Genomic DNA, 18,329 nt, shown 5'->3' with positions numbered 1-18,329 from the left:
TCAAGACAAGAATAAAAAGAATACTTAGCTCATAGGGTTACTGAGAGAATTATGAGAGAGAAAGTATGCCAAGAATTAAGACAGTGTCTGGCATAGGGTAGTCAGTGAATGCTAAATATTATTATCTGTCTATATTCAGGACACTCCCTCACATCCATTGACATCTGTGGCCTTTGGTTCAGTCTTCCTCTCTAAATGCACATCCCACTACCATCCTTGGTAATGACCCCTCCAACATGCTAGCCTCCCTCTTGGACCTCAACTCCGGTAGCTTTCACCTCCACCCTACTCAAGACACACCATAACAACATCCTGACCTTGACATTGTTGTTGGAGTGTTGGATTTTTGCAGACTGAGTAGATTGTGTACAACCATAAGAATGCATTCGACGTAGAAAGCCCAGGTGAAATTTTCCATTAGCTTGAGATGAAAGTGTGGTCTTCTGTCTCCACCCCAAACAAGCAACAAGTTTCTTCTGTATAACTGGGTCCCTGGAAGATAAAGGCAGAGAAGGGAAAGGGAGGTCTGGCTGGAGATGCTAGTTTTGCCAACACAAGATAAAGGCAGGAATTTTTATGACTGATTAAAGAGAGGAAATTATCGGTGCAGTCTTTCTGGCAGCAAGGAGGGAGTGAGAGGTTAGCAATAAGACACCCAAGCTTAAGTCAGGACACTGAAGGGCAGATGCTGCCAATAGACACTGTTCAACATGAATGATCTTCACAAAGTTTGTGCTCTGATGATGAGTCAAGAGTAATCCTATGCAGAGATCCAGGATGGCAGAGTAGATCAATGATGTGCTTGCCTCATCCCATGAACACATTAAAATCTGGAGAACTGTCTGAAGTCTAACTGAACAGAAATTTTATAACTGAAGATATAAAGAAGAAGCCATGTTGAGACTGGTAGGAAGGGTGGAAATGCAAAACAACCTGGCCCCAAACCTCCGTGTTGCAGCTTAATATCGGGAGGGATATCTTGACCACAGAAGATACCCCCACTGGAGAATCAAGGGACCCCAACCACATACCAGGCTCCCCAGCCCAGAGTAGTGGTGCCAGGAAGAGGAGCCCCCAAAACATCTGGCTGTGAAAAACAGTGGAATTCCGCAGTCCAGGTGGGACGAAAGGCTGCGGGAAACCCAAACATCCTCTTAAAGGGCCCACATACAAACTCACTCGCAGGCACTCACCCTGGGCTCTGGCAGAGGGATAGTGACCAGGGCCATCAGAGACATACAGGGAAAGACTGAGTTGTGTGGTTGCTGGGTAAGGACTGGCAGGACATTTGCCATTTTCGCTGTGTGGGGTCTTTCTACCTTGCAGCTGGCAGACAGGCAGCATCTTTCCTATGTTGAGCCCCACCCCCATCAAGCCCATGGCCAAATCTGAATCTGAATTGGTCTGGTGAACTCAACTTGCTCCACACTGGTGACTCACTAAGACCCAGCCAAACTCAACTCCCTACCATAGGATGCTTTATCAGTGGCTGAACCTTACAGGAGCCAGCAGCTGGCAGCAGGCCTCAGAGTGCCGTGGTTTTTTGTGGAGCTACCCCAGGCCCAGTACTGGTAGCAGCCGTCCTCGGTTTCCAGTGTGGCCTCTACCATGCACCTCCAGGTCCAGCACAGGCAGTGATCAACAATGAATCGCTGTGTAACTCCTACGAGGTAGTTGCTGGCCAGTCACAGGCAATGCCTGACCTTGGACTGCACCAGAGCCCCTCCCAAGAGGTACCAGAACCAACATACTTGAAGGTTGGCTTCAGACCACAGCAGAGCACCACCCAATTAGCCTCACAAGAGGCACACCCAAAAGGCGATCTCAACAGGCACCAGAGCCTGCTAAGGTGAATCCCACTCTGTGTGTAAGCCTCCCACACAGCAAACCATAAGCTGTAGAAGTGGCCAAACCCCACAGCCAGTTAGCCTGAGTCAAGCCCTCCCACTGACACGTCAAAAGCAATCAAAGCTCAGCTACAACAGGAAGCCCACACAAGGGACAATCCTGGAGCACCAGGAGCAGGTGACCAGGGAGACTGTGCCACTGGGCCCCACAGGACACCTACTGTATAAGGTCACCCAGCAAGCCTGAAAGAGGTAGCAGATCTACCTAATACATAGAAACAAAAATGAGAGGCAGTCAAAATATGGAAACAAAGAAATACATCCCCAATGAAAGAATAGTAGAAAACTCCAGAAAAAGAACTAAACAAATTTGAGGCAAGCAAAATACCTGAGACAGAGTTCAAAACACTGGTTATAAGGGTGCTCAAGGAACTTATTGAGAACTTCAACAGAGAGATAGCAAGCATTAAAAAAAGACATAGAAAACAAAAAAGATCCAATCAGAAACAGTTTTGGGGACACAAAGAAAAAACCGAGAGTTGTTAGATGGGCGGGGGGGGGGGGATAAGGGGAAAGGTGAAGGGATTAGGAAGCAGCTGGTAACCACAAGATGGCCTCAGGGTTTTTTGAAAATTAATTTGGGTAACGTATTCAATAATGTTGTAAAGATTTTGTTGGGTATCCGATGGACATGCATCCTATTTGGGAGACCACCTCAGAGATAATGTGGATGCCTGATCATGGCATTGTACACCAGAAGCTAAACATTAATGAATGCCAACTATAATTTTATATATATAATGTGATGGCTCGGTGTGAGGTCGGAGGGATAGTGGATGGGGGGAGGGGGGTTCACAGTGTGAGGGATATAAATGATGAACGTCTAAGTATTACCTTGTCTTGTACACCTGAAACTAATAAATTTAATAAATAAATAAATAAATAAAAGATTAGATAGAGCTATAAAAAAAAAGAAGTGAGGAATACAATAACTGAAATGAAGAATGCACTGGAAGGAATAACCAGTAGATTAGATAAAGCAGAGGACTGAATAAGCAATTTGGAAGACAAGGCTTCAGAAAACACTCAATCTGAACAGCAAAAGAATAAAAAAATATGGTGGTCATGGTAGGCCCTATTGAGAAGGTGACGATTAAGCAGAAACTTTAAGGAGGTGAAGGACAAGTCATGGAAATAACTTATCTGCTCAAGTAATTTTAACATTATCCTGGAGGTCGTAATTCATGTTTTAACTCAAATGGCCATGTGCAGGCTAGATTGTGGGGGCACCAGTCTAGAGACAGAGAGGCCAATTAGGAGACTGGGTAATAATCAGACATGCTTGTAATCAGACAGATCTTGGTTTGAATCACTGTTCTAGCTCCCACACATACTACCTAGCAGTGTGACTTTGGACAAGCTACCTAATCTGTGTAAACATCAGTGTGTTCATCTGTAAAATGGGGATAATGATAGTTACATATTTTATAAGGTTGCCATAGGAATTAAATGAGATATGTATTTGCTTGTAGTTACTATTATTGCAATAAGTCAGATGTGAGATTTCCAGAGCTTAACAGTAGGAATCAGGCGGGATTCTTAGCAAATGCCTAAAGCCCCAAAAGAAGTCTTTCCTCCCTTTTCATGAAGGGCAGCATCATTTGAGGATGCAGGTGATACTTATGATCTTCCCCTTGAAATGAAACTTTCTCATTCAGAACCTCTTATCTCACTACACTAACCTGTAAGAAAGCCCATTTCTGAAACAAAATTCATCTGTCGGTCTGACAATCCTACAGCACATTTGAAATAAATCCTGTATTTTATGTACACAGATTTCCTTTGTTTCTCTTCTTTCTGCTTTCTGTCTTCTCTACTCATTTTCATCTTCCAACTCCCTTCGTGCCCCCACGAAGTGTCTTCCTTTCTTTTTCCTTTCATCCTTCCCTCTTTGGTCACAGATCATATTGTAATCTCAGTTCCCTCATTTATTAGCTGCGTGCTATTGGGATAGTTACCCTCTCTGCATCTCAATTGCCTCTGTAAAATGGGTTTAATAAGAGAATGACTACCTTACAACAAAGTGCACGTTATATGGCTACCACAGTGCCTGGTCTATAGCAAGAACTGAACATATTCGTTCTCTTCTGTATCTTTTTATACTTTAATCTCTATTCCGCTACTCAACCGCAGAACCCAGCAGGTAAAAACCGTGAGGGGAAAAACACCTGGAGGCTAAAAGAGGAAACGCTTGAGCTGGGAGCGGGGACTGCGTGGTGCCCATGGCGCATGCGCGCCCGCTCCGTCAGGTTCTGGTTTCCAGCTCCGGGGTGGGGGTGGGTGGACAGAGGGCTTCGTTTGCCCCGACCACCCCCTTCCCGTCCTGGGAAGTGGCTGGACTTTAGCTGCGTCCCCAGCGGCCTCAGTGCTCACTTTGGGACGTTGGGCCCGAGGAGTAAGTTCGGAAAATGGCGGAAGGGGAAGGAGGGGCTTCGTAGGGCTGGAGGCTGCCCTCCGGGCGGGGGTGGCGAGAAAGAGACTGCGGGGGCTCCCAGTGGTGCGGCTTGTGCCGTGAAACTGTCGGACAGCGGCCCGTGCCTCTTTGAGGCCCTCGGGACACCTCCAGGGGATGGGCGGGCTGGTGGGCGCGAGTGAGGGAGAAAAAGGGACTTCCGTTTCCTTTTAGGCCCGGCGGGGCCTCAGAGCGGAGTTGGCATTTCCAGATTGGGGCTTGCAACCGCCCCTCCTCCAGAACCCTCCCCTCGGGACCGCGCAGGACGCCGCAGGCGATCCGGGCGGGCTCTCCTGGCTCAGTAGGTACTGCCGTTTGGGCTTCCTCCTTCCTTCCCCTCCTTCTTTCTTTTCTCCCCTCCCCTTCCCTCCTTTCCTCTTATTACCCCTCCCTTCCCTTCCCTTCCCCTCCGCTCCTTCCCCTTGGGCCCCGCGTTACCGGGAAGGCCGCGTGCCCGCCAGGGCTCCAGGCCCAGGTTCCTGGGACTGACGATGGAAGGCGTGGGCGGGTGGGCGCCAATTTGAACCCCGTAACCCTTAAGGTAAATGGAGTCAAAGAACTTTTTCTAAAATCATCTAAGGGACCGTCCTCCCTTGTGATGCATGTGGCATGTATGGATCTGGGTGGAGTGCGTGTGGTGAGGGCGTGTGAAGCTGAAAGAATAGTAGGAGCCAAAGAGCTTCCGGAAGAGGAAATTAGCTAGTAATTCTTTCCAACCTTTGCTGGTGTAGTCATCTCCCCAGGATCTTCTGTAAGTAGAACAAAATTCAATCTAACTTTCAGTTTCATTATTTTAACTTCGTAGTACACTTTAATTATTTTTGTTTCGGGAGGAGGGAGAGTGGTTATTGCCGAAACTAAGCCATGGCCCTCCTCCAAAAAAAGAACGTCAATCAAAGCTTTGTAAAAACCTACCCGATGTTAATAATCTGCTACTTTGCTTTCAAATGTAATTATGTCACTAGTTCTGTCAGAACTGTACCTTGATAGTTAATGAGGCATAGCAATTTACTCTGATAAGACTGGAGGTTACTATAATGTTTCTTTTTTTTTTAACTTAACATTTGTTACAACCAGTTCAAGAGAACACTGTTACAGACGGCCATCTTAGAATTATAACATTTTTGATTTGGAAGGGATCCTCGTTCAACCTTGTTATTTTACAAAAGCAGAAACTGAGGCACAGGAAAATTTCATGGCTTGCCTCAAGCTACTCGATTACTTAAATTAGAACCCAGGTTGTCTGGCTCCTTGCTCACCACTTTTTCTGCGCAACCACTTCACACACCCTTCAAGCAACAAACTTCAATGTATTCAGTACAACGTACATTTCTGAAGCCTATACCACTTTGTGACATACGACTCTGCTACTGCTTTCGATGAATTTAACATGCTTATGAAGCTGCTGCTTGAGACAGTTTCCCCCATCATTCAAGAAGTGGCAACAGTTTAGGTTAAAAAGATGTATACACACAGGCACATATGTATACTTGAATACATTCAGGTAACTTTTTGAAGGATACCTAAAAGGATTTTTTTTACATAAGAAAAATGTTAATAGTGGTTACTTATGCAGGGTGTAGAGGGGTGGGAGGCTTTTTACTTTGCACTTCACATGTGTCCTAATGTACTATCTGAATTTCTTCCATGAGCAAGTATTGATTTTACAATTAAAAACAAGTTTTAAAGTTCACACACATATAGATATCAGTATAGATAAGTATATATCAATGATATGTGTATATATATTCATGTACATATATGTATTTATGTATCACAGGTTTGGTTTTTTTTGTTTGTATTATGAAATCCAGTGTGGTTCATGTCAGACCAACTGGCAAAGGAGGCTTGATTATTGCATGCTCACATTTCTTTGGTTTTCTCCTGTTGTGCCTAATGTAAGATGGTAAAAAGTTGTATGTGTTACTAGTCTTTAAATATTTTTAGAAAATGTGCTATGCTTTTGATTATCATATAACGGAGCAAACTATTAACATTCCGGATATCAAATTTGATACAATGAAAAAATTGAATGTGCAATCTTTCTGGATAAGAATAATTTTTTTAAAAAATTAAAACTGAAAAGGTCCCTGGTGATTAGTAGTTCAGCTTTTTTCTTTCTTTGAATGGGTTAATTAAGAGTCAAAAAAGAAAAGTTGCCCAGGGTTATATATATCTGATTATTAGCAGAGATTGGACTAGGATCTAGGTCCTAGTCCAGTGCCCCTTGTAAATGATACCTGTAATTTTATTGCTTTCTAGTGCATTCGATGATACCAACTAGGCAAACAAAGTAATGGTGACTAAAGATTAGGACCATTTCAATAGATAAGAATTATTGCAATTAATGTACCATTAATTTGTATAGTGCTTGAAATATTTTAGTAATGTAAATGTTCCCTTTACATTTGTTATAATCATTAATTTTTTTAGTGAATCCTTTGTTTATATTACAAATACTTAGAGACCCCAAATATGAAACTATATATTTCACTGTTTTTGTTTGGTCTCCTATATGAGTTTGGTAGTCCTAACAGGAAATTAAAAAAGCTATGTTTTATGTAATAGATAGATAGATAGATAGACAGACAGACAGACAGACAGACAGACAGACAGAACACCTACTGTATTCCAGGCATTGTACTACGTGGTAGGGTTCCAAAGATGAATATGGCAACATAGATGCCCTTGTTCTTTTGAGGCTGGAAGATTATCACGAGCTGTCGATTCTCAAACTTAATTTCTGGTCTAATGTGGAAATAGTATATAAAATGTAATCTGTAGCACTGTTTAATGTCATTGTGTGAACAGATTTGAGGAGACAAAAACAGTGGTAAAATAAGTTGATATTGAATTGAACAGATGTTAGTTTTGTGTCATACAGGTTATGTGGTACAGTGGGAAAAGCTCTGGATTGGATTCCTGGGTTCTTGTCTTGGCTTTGTTTCCAATTAGCTGTAGAATTGTAAGCAAGTCACTAAGCCTTAGTGCCTCTGTATTTTTTTTTCATAACTTTTTGATATATTTATTCCATTTGATTCAAAACAAAAAGTATTTGGAGTGTCATATATTATAAAAGAGAATAAATACAACCCACATTATTTTATATTTACTTTTTTCATTTAGGATCATTTTGTATATAGATTGTTTTAATCCTTTTTCTCTCATTCAACATTCTGTATTGAACATTTCCTATGTTGTGAAGTATTTCAAAATATCGTTTTTATTAGGCATATTATTCTATGCCCCATTTCCTTCATCTGTAGAATAACAGGTTTGAGCTAGTTGATTCAAATTTCAAAACCCATTATAATAGTTCTTTTTTAAACTGATTATCTCAGATTTTATCAAGGAAAAAAGTCCCATATAACAATCCCAAATATGTTTGGAATAAATATTTTAAATAAAGGGACAAGAAATTAAGAACAAGGTGGAGATGTAGTCCTTAATTTATGGTTTATACAGACAATTAAATTTGCAAACTCATCCTAGAAAAAGTGCTACACACCTCATTGCTGAGTATCACTACAGTCACCTTCTAAGTAGTCCCCTTGGGAAGCTATGCACTGACGCCAGTGCCTAGTCCACCCTTCAAAGCAATTTTGGAACTCTTTTTCTGGACTGGCCATCAGAGTTGTCATTGTATTACCCTTGATGTCCTAAATGTCTTCCTTTCAATATTTCCTTTACTTTGAGTAAAGGAAATATTGGGGGCCAGATCAGTGAGTAGGACAGGTGTTCCAATACAGTTATTTGTTTACTGGCTAAAAACTCCCTCACAGACAATGCTGCATGAACTGGTACGTTGTCGTGATGCAAGAGCCATGAATTATGGGTGAAAAGTTCAGGTCGTCTAACTTTTTCACGCAGCCTTTTCAGAACTTCCAAATAGTAAACTTGGTTACCTATTTGTCCATTTGTTACAAATTCATAATGAATAATCCCTCTGATATCAAAAAAGGTTAGCAACATTATAGCAACAAGTTCATGAACTTAATTATCAGAGTTAATTTGTTGGAGGTATAAGTAATACATGTATCATTTACTGTGTTAACAGCTAATCTAGTTAGTTTAATTTTGTAGGGCGGGTATATAATAGGTTAAGAGAGTGAAACTGGCCTTCTGAGTTTGAGATTCTGGGATTATTATAGCACAGAGGAGAATTTGTGGAAGATCAGAAAGGTTCAATAACTTGCCCAACATCGAAATAGCTATTAAGTTGCAGAGATAGGATTTGAATCCAGATTTCTCTGATTCCAGTATTCATGCTTTCCTTCCATTGCATGATATATTTCAAAAGATAAAGATCTCTTAAACATATTTCTTGATGGTATTGCTTTGATCAAAATTAACCAACTTGGTATCTGAATAAATTGAGGAGCTAAGGTGAGAAATGTCGAGGTAGCACTTAGGAAAATTTTTATCCTGAGTTAATCCAGCTAACACACCTTGAGCACCTTCTACTTTGAGCTGAGCTTTAACATCAGTGTATTGACAGTGGCTGGCATGTAGTAAGTAGGTACCTGGTTAAAAAAAATGTTGATTGAATGCTCCTGCTTATTACAAAGAAATGTATTAGATGAAAAAGAAGAAAACCCACAAACTTTCAAGGTCTTCCAGATAATCGAAAAAAAAGGCCTTTCTGTATTCTGAGAAATTAAGGAAAGCAGTTGTTTATTAGTTTTTATATCTACCATAAGAATTTGAGGCCAAACTTAAGAGTTATGTTTTATCTTCTCTGTGTATACTTAATAGTAGGTTGTCCATTGTGTGATAAAAGCAAATTTATGTCCATTATGTAAGACTGGGTGTGTACTTTTATTATTTTTAATTATGGTATAGTTGTCGCTCTGCTATTTGATACATTTTGGAATTTGATTTTGGTTTGATTTTCTACCCAATCTTTGTTAAGGATACCAGTGATTCACTTATCATGTACTGCTTTTATAATGTATTTTCAAGGATCTGGGTCATGGTGAAAAGTGAGGTTTACCTGTGTGGGTGAGGAAAAATAATTTTTCTTCTACTTTTCTAAGTTCTTCTGGCTAGTCTAATAATCAAATTGATATGCGACAGATTAACAGGAGAATAAACAAATTTATTATGTATGTACACACAGGAACTCTGAATATTGGATCCTAGGACAGATTGGGCAGTTGAGGCTTATATGCCATTTTGGACTAAGAAGAGGGAGGCAGGGGTCTGGGACTTCAAAGCGAAAGTAGGCAATCCACAGGTAGATAAACATACAGTTAAAAAGTAATTCTTGCTGGGCCACCCAGAAACAATGGGGAGTCTAACAGACCTTTGCGGTTTCCTTTCTGCAGCACTTGGATCATATTATGCTAAAGTGATAGCTCCCTTCCATTAAGCATGTTTTTCTGTCTGAATTCCTTTAGGAAGGTAAGGAGAAGGGTCAAAGGTTCTTTCTGAGTCTTGTTTCTTAAAAATAACCAGCTTAAAATAATATTTCAAAAAGGAATATTTTGGAGTGGCAAACTCTGCTTTCCCTCACCTGCATAGACTGGGAATAGCTTGAACTCAGATGGTCAGACAGAGGTTAAACTGAGTGAGCTAAGGGTGATTTCCTAAACTTGTGAAAACTGCTGCCATTGTGCATTCCCTGGTATATTTACAAATATTTATATATGGTTTGAACTTTTATCCTTACTCCTATAATAATTTTGTTAACCTCAAAACACAGGCCTTTCTGCATATATTTATTGCTATGTGATTTACCTTTCTATGGCTCAAGCTAATTTTTCAACCCTTGAAAGGGCAAAGAGCCTAACATTTTCTGCTACCTCGCTGGACTACCCCTTCTGCCAGTAATCCTTATAGTAATTTTCTTAGACATATATTGGTCATAATCACTGGGTTTGATTTTTGACTGTCATTTACTGGCCATATGCTCTTTGATGAATAATGACCAGCCAGAAAACCACAGTTTCCCCATATTTAAAATGGGGATTATGATAATATATAGGTTAAATTAGATACCACATGAAAACATTCTAAATTGTAAAGTACATTACATATTTTAGTTATCAGAGGTAACAGTAAAAAACAAGAGGGTGGGCTGTGGAATCACATGCTCATGCTTAAATTTTGACCTTGTGTTGAAACAAATAGGATTAGAAATTTTTAGTTTCAGTTCAGTGTGTTTTAGTAGATTAGAGAAAGTATTTACATGTGGCTAAAGTGATGGGATGGAGGGAAATAAAAATTCATTTGTAGATAGTGTTTAGGACACATGGACACTCATTAAATATGTTGTGCTGTTTTAATTTGGCTTGTAGTCACTTACTGTAGCAAAGTGTCATTTTTTAAATTAAAAGCCAGACAGAAGACAAACTTACTAAATGTGTATAGGCAGCACAGTGGCTTTCAGATAGAAATAAATGTTTTTACTGAGGAAAAACAGAAGACTTTGGCTTTTATCAAAAACTTGTTTCAGTACTTGCAACATGAGATTGCATGAGATTGCAACATGATCATGGAAGAGAATACTTAATTCTGAGAAATATCTAGGGTAGGTATTACCCATTCACCAAGTCATCCATTAAAAGAACCTCAGCATGGCACTTGTGGAACCATCTGATTTTTAAGTACTGCATCCTAATCATTCTGTCAGGATAACTTATATGGACAAGTATCAAGTAGAATGAATTCCAGCTCTATGGCCTTAGTCAAATTATTTAACCTCCTTATGCTTTAGTTTCCTTATCTTTAAATGAAAGAGTGATTTCTGTTACCCTGTTCAGCACAAACATAGTTATGGTGAACAAGTTTTGCTCGTGGGTGTCTTTAAAATATAATGATTTTAATTTTCAGTGTCCTTGATTTGAGCTGCCCTTTTGTAAAAATTATTGTAGGGAAATTTTTGACCAGAGATCAGGAGAGGCTCTTTTCTTCTTACCAGGCCTCAAATTAATTACTTTTACAAGGCGGTGAGTGAACAGTTCAGACCTTTAGCAATAGACACCACTTAGAAACTTTCACCAAAGTCCTTTTATTTTCAACTCAGGTTAACAATAAGTCTCAAACAGGTGTTACCTGTGTTTCTAAGCCCTCTCTGCTAATGTGATATACTGCCACCCAACCAGTGGACATGACCTGTTACTGCTTTTATCTCTGGGAGTTGACCTGTGTCCTTTTTTTTTTTTTTTTAAACTCATGATTGACAGTGTAGACATCAATTTACAATTTCTCCTTTCTCATCAGGGTTGCTCAGAGGCAGTTCTCTAACAGTAACATTACAAAGTGGCAAACTGGCAAAAATTCTCAGAATGGCAAAAAGATAAGGACCAAGAACATAGCCTTCCCTTTCCTTGTTGTAAGTTATAAAATTATTTCCTGTGAATGCAAAGCCAAAACTTTGCAGTACCAAGGCCTGCTATTTGTAGTTTACTGGGACAGTGTGTTCACAGATGATGGAAGCATTGTCACATGGAAAATAGCCAAATAACACCTCAGTCTTCTGGGCAAGATTGTATAAGGGACCTAACGAATCAGGACCCCAACTGCTTTTTTCTTTTGATTAAAATCTAGCATATTTACAGGGTAGAGTTTAGAAAATTAAGAAAAGCAACAAGAAGAAAATAAAAATCAACAACCCCATTGCCCAGAGATAACCACAGTAGAATTTTGATGCATAATTTAGCCTTAATCTTTATATATCTGTATTATTGTTATTGAGATTATACTGCAAAATGTTATTTTGCAACCAGCTTTTTTCACTTAATACATCATGAACATATGCCCGTATCCTTTAGTATTCTTCTGCAACCTGAGTTTTTAACGGTTGCCTAGTATCCACATTACCAAATTTTGTCCTCTTTTGTTGGACATTGAATTTTGTTGTTTTTATACGAAGCATATCCTTATTGAACATCCATATTATGTAAACACTATTTTAACACTTCCTTGATCATTTCCTTAGAGTTAATGCTTAGAACTAGAATGGCTTGCTCAAAAGGTAATCAATCATATATTTAAGACTTTTGGAACACATTGCCAGATTACACTCTAGATAAGGTGTACAAATTTTTAGTTTCACCAGCAAGGGTGCCTATTGTCCCATAACTTTCCCAGCACTGAATTTTTGTTGAGGTGATGGTAGGACATACTCCCATTTGAGGCTGTTTAATATTGGTGTTAAAAGCAAATAAGGACATAAACAGGTTTAGATAGGACGGTCACTGCAACATTTTTTGTAATAGTGAAAAATTATATCAATTTTATGCAATAGCACACAAAAGTATAATAGAAAAAAATTGTTAGCTTTCTAAATACCCAGTAGTCAAGGTACATACCTGTATATGGAATATGTTAACATTTGTGTTTTTAAAAATGTTCATACATGCCTTTATATTCATAGACCACCTCTGGAGGAATACACAGAAAACTGGTAAGACTGATTGCTTCTAGGAAGGGAACCAGAGGTTTAAGGTACAGGGTTGGAGTGGATGCAACTTTTGTACCTCTTGAACTGTTTGATCATGTCGGTATTGTCTTGTAAAAAATATACATCTAAAATTAAAGTTCAGCTATATGGATTTGGTGAGGTTATGACACATTCATACAGTTAGGTACTAGTCATCCATTTAAAATAATGCTCTAATCCAGATAAAAATTGATGTGGGCAGATGCTTATTATATATTATTAAATGGAAAAAAGCAACTTACAAAATACCATGTACAATAAATCCCCTTTCAAAGTATTTATAATGTGCATGTGCACATGCATACAGAAAATGTTCCTAAAGGATAAATATAGTAAAGTGTTCAGAGCCTTTGAGTAGTAGGATTCTTTTTTTAACCTCTTCTAAAAAAGAAAACAGTTGTTTGTATTAAAGATTGGATTAGCATCCATCTTGAGATTTTTTCCTACCTGCTGTGATTTTAGCACAAGTTTTGATCTGAGCTCTGAATAAGTGTAAACAATTTTAATCTATGTCATGGACCTACGGTTTGGACTGTAAATGGTTTGTTTGAATCACAGACTTCTGATTAATGGGCACTGCAAATTGTCTTTAAGTTCTGAACAGTTTTCAGTGAAATGGAAGAGGGAGTAATAGTGATCTTGAGCCTTTTTTGTTCTTGAATGAATTCTTTTTAATTAAAGTTTATTGAGGTGACAGTGGTTAGTAAAGTTACATAGGTTTCAAGTGTACAATCAGTAATACATCATCTACATATCACATTGTGTGTTCACCACCCAGAGTCAGTTCTCTTTCCATCACCATATATTTGATCCTGATTACCCTCATCTACCACCCCCCTCCGCCATTACACTCTGGTAACCACTAAACTATTGTCTGTGTCTATGAGTTTTTGTTTCTCAATTGTTTGTCTTGTTCTTTTGTTGTTTTGGTTTATATACCACATATCAGTGAAATCATATGGTTCTCTGCTTTTTCTGTCTGACTTATTTCGCTTAGCATTATATTCTCAAGATCCATCCATGTTGTCACAAATGGCACTATTTCATCTTTTCTTATGGCAGAATAGTATTCCATTGCATGTGTATACCATATCTTCTTTATCTAATCATCTGTAATAACTTTGGTTGTTTCCATGTCTTGGCCACTGTAAATAAACCTGCAGTGAACATGGGAGCACGTATATCTTTGTGGATAAATGTTTTCAGATTATTTGGGTAGATACCCAGGAGAGGGATTGCTGGGTCATATGGTAATTCTATTCTTAATATTTTGAGGAGCCTCCATACTGTTTTTCATAGTAGCTGTACCAATTTACATTCCCACTACCAGGGTATGAGGGTTATTTGTTCTCCACAGCCTCTCCAACACTTGTCATTATTATTTGTCTTGTTGATGACAACCATTCTGACTGGTGTGAGATAAAGCAATATACAGATTTAACACAGTCCCTATCAAAATCCCAATGGCATTTTTTAAAGAAATAGAACAAAAAATCATCACATTTGTATGGAACCACAAAAGACCCCAAATAGCCAAAGCAATCCTAAGAAAAAAGAATAATGCTAGAGGTATCACACTCCCTGACTTCAGCTTGAACAATAATAAAAACAGCATGACATTGGCAGAAAACCAGACACACAGACTAAAGGAATAGAATTGAAAACCTAGAAATAAACCCACATAAATATGGACATATAATCTTCTACAGAGGAGCCAAAAACATACAATGGAGAAAACACAGCCTCTTCAAAAAATGGTGCTGGGAGAATTGGACAGCCACGTGCAAAAGAATGACACTAGATGCTATCTGTCACCAAGTACCAAAATTAACTCAAAATGGATCAAAGACCTAAACATAAGACCTGAAACAATAAGCTGTGTAGAAGAAAACATAGGTACTAAACTTATGGACCTTGGGTTCAAAGAGCATTTTATGAATTTGACCTCAAAGGAAAGGAAAGTAAAAGCTAAAATAAATGAATGGGGCTATATCAAACTAAAAAGCTTCTATACAGCAAAAGAAACCATCGACAAAATAAAGAGGCAACCAACTGAATGGGAGAAGATTTTTGCAAACAGTGCCTCCGATAAGAGGCTAATATCCAAAATATACAAGGAACTGATACAACTCAACAACAAAAAAAACAAACAATCCAATTTAAAAATGGTCAGACGACCTGAATAGACATTTCTCTAAAGAGGACATACAGATGCCCAGTAGACATATGAAAAGACGTTCAACATCACTAATCATTGAGTGAATTCTTGAGTCCCAAACTTGTGTATTCTTCGTGTAAAACATTCTTTGGAGGAACACAACCCCATAGTTTGTTGAAGAGTAGATGAAGGATGCCTTACTGTGTGTTTATTCTGAGTGAACTGTACCTGTGGAATTAATTATTATGAATGATTTGTCTAAGATTGGATATCTGTGCTCAAATTTAAGTATTACTATGACTTTCTAAATTAAGGATAGAACGTGTCATTCATATTCCCTTGATTCTCAGTATGCCCTTTCAGGTGTTTACGGAAGTAGGCTTCATAATCAAGCATTCATTGTATACAGTAGTATTAGTAAGCTTATGATACTGACTGAGCTCATTAATGCCATTTAGTTATTTAAATGGCTCTAGTGCTTAGGTTTAGGGAAAGAACTTTTGATTTGATTGGATGTAATTAACCTCAAAAATGTTTTATTGACCATTTAACTTAAAGTTAAGAGAAAATGTGCTTCATGGTTTGAAGAACTTCAGTGGTATAAATGAGCAATTTGAGTAAAAGTTGAATTTTCATGTAGATGTATCATAGTATAAAAGTTGAATTTGAAAAATGGCATTCCATTTTTGTTTAGGGCATGTGATTTTAAAAATTCAGCTTTTTAATACTATGATACATTTACTTAGATGCATTTCCTAGATACTGTAACTCTGTAAATCAAGCTGCTATTACTAAACAGGGAACTAACTGGCTAATACTTTAAGATAATTAAAAGAGAGATTGGCCTAGATGGGGTCAGAGAGAATGCTGCTTATTTGGCATGACCTCTATGCTGGATCCTCTATGGAGGAGAAAAGTTACTGATGAGAAAAACGTGCAATATTTAAGCAAAGATAGAATCTTGAAATAAATTTTAAATTATGATGGTGTTGTTTGGTTAGCACATACAAAATTTTGATACTACTCTGAAAAAATTTATGAATCTTATAATATTTTTGAAATGTGATTTTAGTATAGTTTTTTTTTTGTCACTGAAGAATTATACTGTTTGCATGGTATGTATATATTTCCTATTTTGGTCACATTTCCTAGACACAATGGCATATTAATTTTTAGTAGTCACAGTGATCTTAAGAGTCCAGGGTAGGTGGTGAGTGGGATATGGAATAATAACACCGGTAGCCAATAGAGATGGTTCGACAGTCATTTTTTTGCCCAACATTTATTAAGCATTACTATGTACCATGCATTACTATAGGCATTGGGAATTACAAGTACGATAAAACACAGCCCTTGTCATACAGGACCTTCATTCTAATAACATTACATATGCACAACACATACAAACCTACATACCTGCAGAAATTGTTAAATCTTCTAGTACACTTGGGTCATCAGCAAATTATTCAGAGGATACAAGGGGACACAACGTGTGGTCATTCTACCGGGGTTTTGAGTGGAAGAATCTGCAGATTACCATAAATAAGATTCTCAAAACAACCGTTTTCTGAGTTTTAAATGGCTGCCTTTAATTACATAAAGTGTTTCAGTCAGCATGATAGTACTACAGTGGGAGCTATTAGGGTTATATTGCTTGCATAATTCTTTTCATATTTTTAACATCATTGCATTAGTTTCTTAGGGCTGCCATAACAAAGTAAATGGAATGGCTTAAAAGCAAATTTATTTTCTCACAGTTGTGGAGGCTAGAAGTCTAAAATCAAGATGTTGGCAGCGCCGTGCTCTCTCTGAATGCTCTGGGGGTAACCTGTTCCATTCCTGTCTCTTAGCTTCTGGTGTTGCCATTGATTCTTGGTGTCCCTTGGCTTGTAGATACATCATCACTTTAGTCCCTACGTCCATCTTCACATGGCCATCTGCCCTGTGTATCTCTGTGTCTGTGTTTCATCCCTTCTTATAAGTATGTCAGTCATATTGAATGACCTCATCGTAACTTGATCACATCTACAAAGACCCTCTTTCCAAATAAGGTACATTACTAACTGGTGGTTAGGACTTAATATCTTTCCCGTACGTATTCAACCCATAACAATCATTTGTGTTGCACTACATCAATATAGTTACTTAAATGCTTTTTTATGATGAGAGGTTAACAGAGGCCTTGGTTGCAGGAATGATGTTAAGTATTTGTAGTTCATTAAGTGAGACTGTGGTGATTGGAAGAATTTCTTCCAGAGACCAGGAGGGTGAAGCACAGGCACACTGGAGAGTTCTATGAACTCTTTAGAGAAAAAAAAGACTAAAGGTTTTGCGGGCGGGCCCGGTGGCTCAGGAGGTTGGAGCTTCGTGCTCCTAACTCCGAAGGCTGCCGGTTTGATTCCCACATGGGCCAGTGGGCTCTCAACCACAAGTTTGCCAGTGCCCCCTGCAACTAGCAATGGTAACTGGACCAGGAGCTGAGCTGCGTACAACTAAGATGGAAAGGACAACTTGAAGCTAAACGGCACCCTCCCCAACTAAGATTGAAAGGACAACAACTTGACTTGGAAAAAAAGGCCTGGAAGTACACACTGCTCCCCAATAAAGGCCTGTTCCCCTTCCCCAATAAAATCTTTAAAAAAAAAAAAAGGCTTTGCTACTTATGTGTTAAGAACAGTGATTTGCTATTCTGACTTAAACGTTTTTAATGGGTATTTATAATAGTTTTCAATCATCAGAGATATTTTCCTAGTTAGCCATCTTAATTAAATTTGTATAAATCTTCAGAGTCAAAATTACTTTTTTCAATGTCTGGTACACATATGAAACTGCTTTCTTATTTTTTCCGGAAATGCTGCGATGACTGAAACTCATGGTATTACGGAATAGATTGTTTATTAAAATTGCTTAAAGCACTAATTAACTACCAAATCGATTTTTTAAAACATTTTTATTAGTTTCAGGTGCACAAAAAAATGTAATAGGTAGACGTTTATCATTTATATCCCTCAAACAGTGACAAACCCTCCATCCACTACCCCTCTGACATCGCACACAGCCATTACATTTCCACTGTCTCTATTCCTAATGCTGTACTCCGCTTCTTGTAACTACACACACACACACACACACACACACACATAATTATAGTTGGCATTCATTATTCTTCAGCTTCAGGTGTACAGTGCAGTGGTCAGGCATCTACATCATCCCTGAGGTGATCTCCCTAATGAGACAAGTGTCCATTGGATACCCTACAAAATCTTTACAACGTTATTGATTACATTCCCCAAACTGGCTTTCATATCCCCGTGGCAATCTTGTGGTTACAACTTTGCTTTTTAATCCACTCACCTTCCCCCTTAT

General features: G+C 38.5%; 1 protein-coding gene across 7 annotated transcripts in view; it reads left to right on the top strand.

Annotated features, from left to right (window-relative positions):
• Positions 1–4,119: 4,119 nt before the first annotated feature.
• Positions 4,120–18,329, top strand: part of XIAP (X-linked inhibitor of apoptosis) — a 53,998-nt gene continuing 39,788 nt past the window's right edge. The window contains exons 1-2 of one of the 7 annotated variants that reach the window (XM_081043694.1): positions 4,120–4,302; positions 4,534–4,660. The gene's annotated coding sequence lies outside the window, so the exon portion shown is untranslated. Of the gene's footprint in view, positions 4,303–4,533; positions 5,111–18,329 lie in introns of those variants that run through there. The other 6 variants (XM_081043698.1, XM_081043696.1, XM_081043695.1 and 3 more) reach the window with 6 other exon arrangements.

Source organism: Rhinolophus hipposideros, assembly GCF_964194185.1.
Source record: "Rhinolophus hipposideros genome assembly, chromosome: X".
NCBI classification, from domain to species: Eukaryota; Metazoa; Chordata; class Mammalia; order Chiroptera; family Rhinolophidae; genus Rhinolophus; species Rhinolophus hipposideros.
This window is presented reverse-complemented; position numbering and strand designations above follow the sequence as displayed.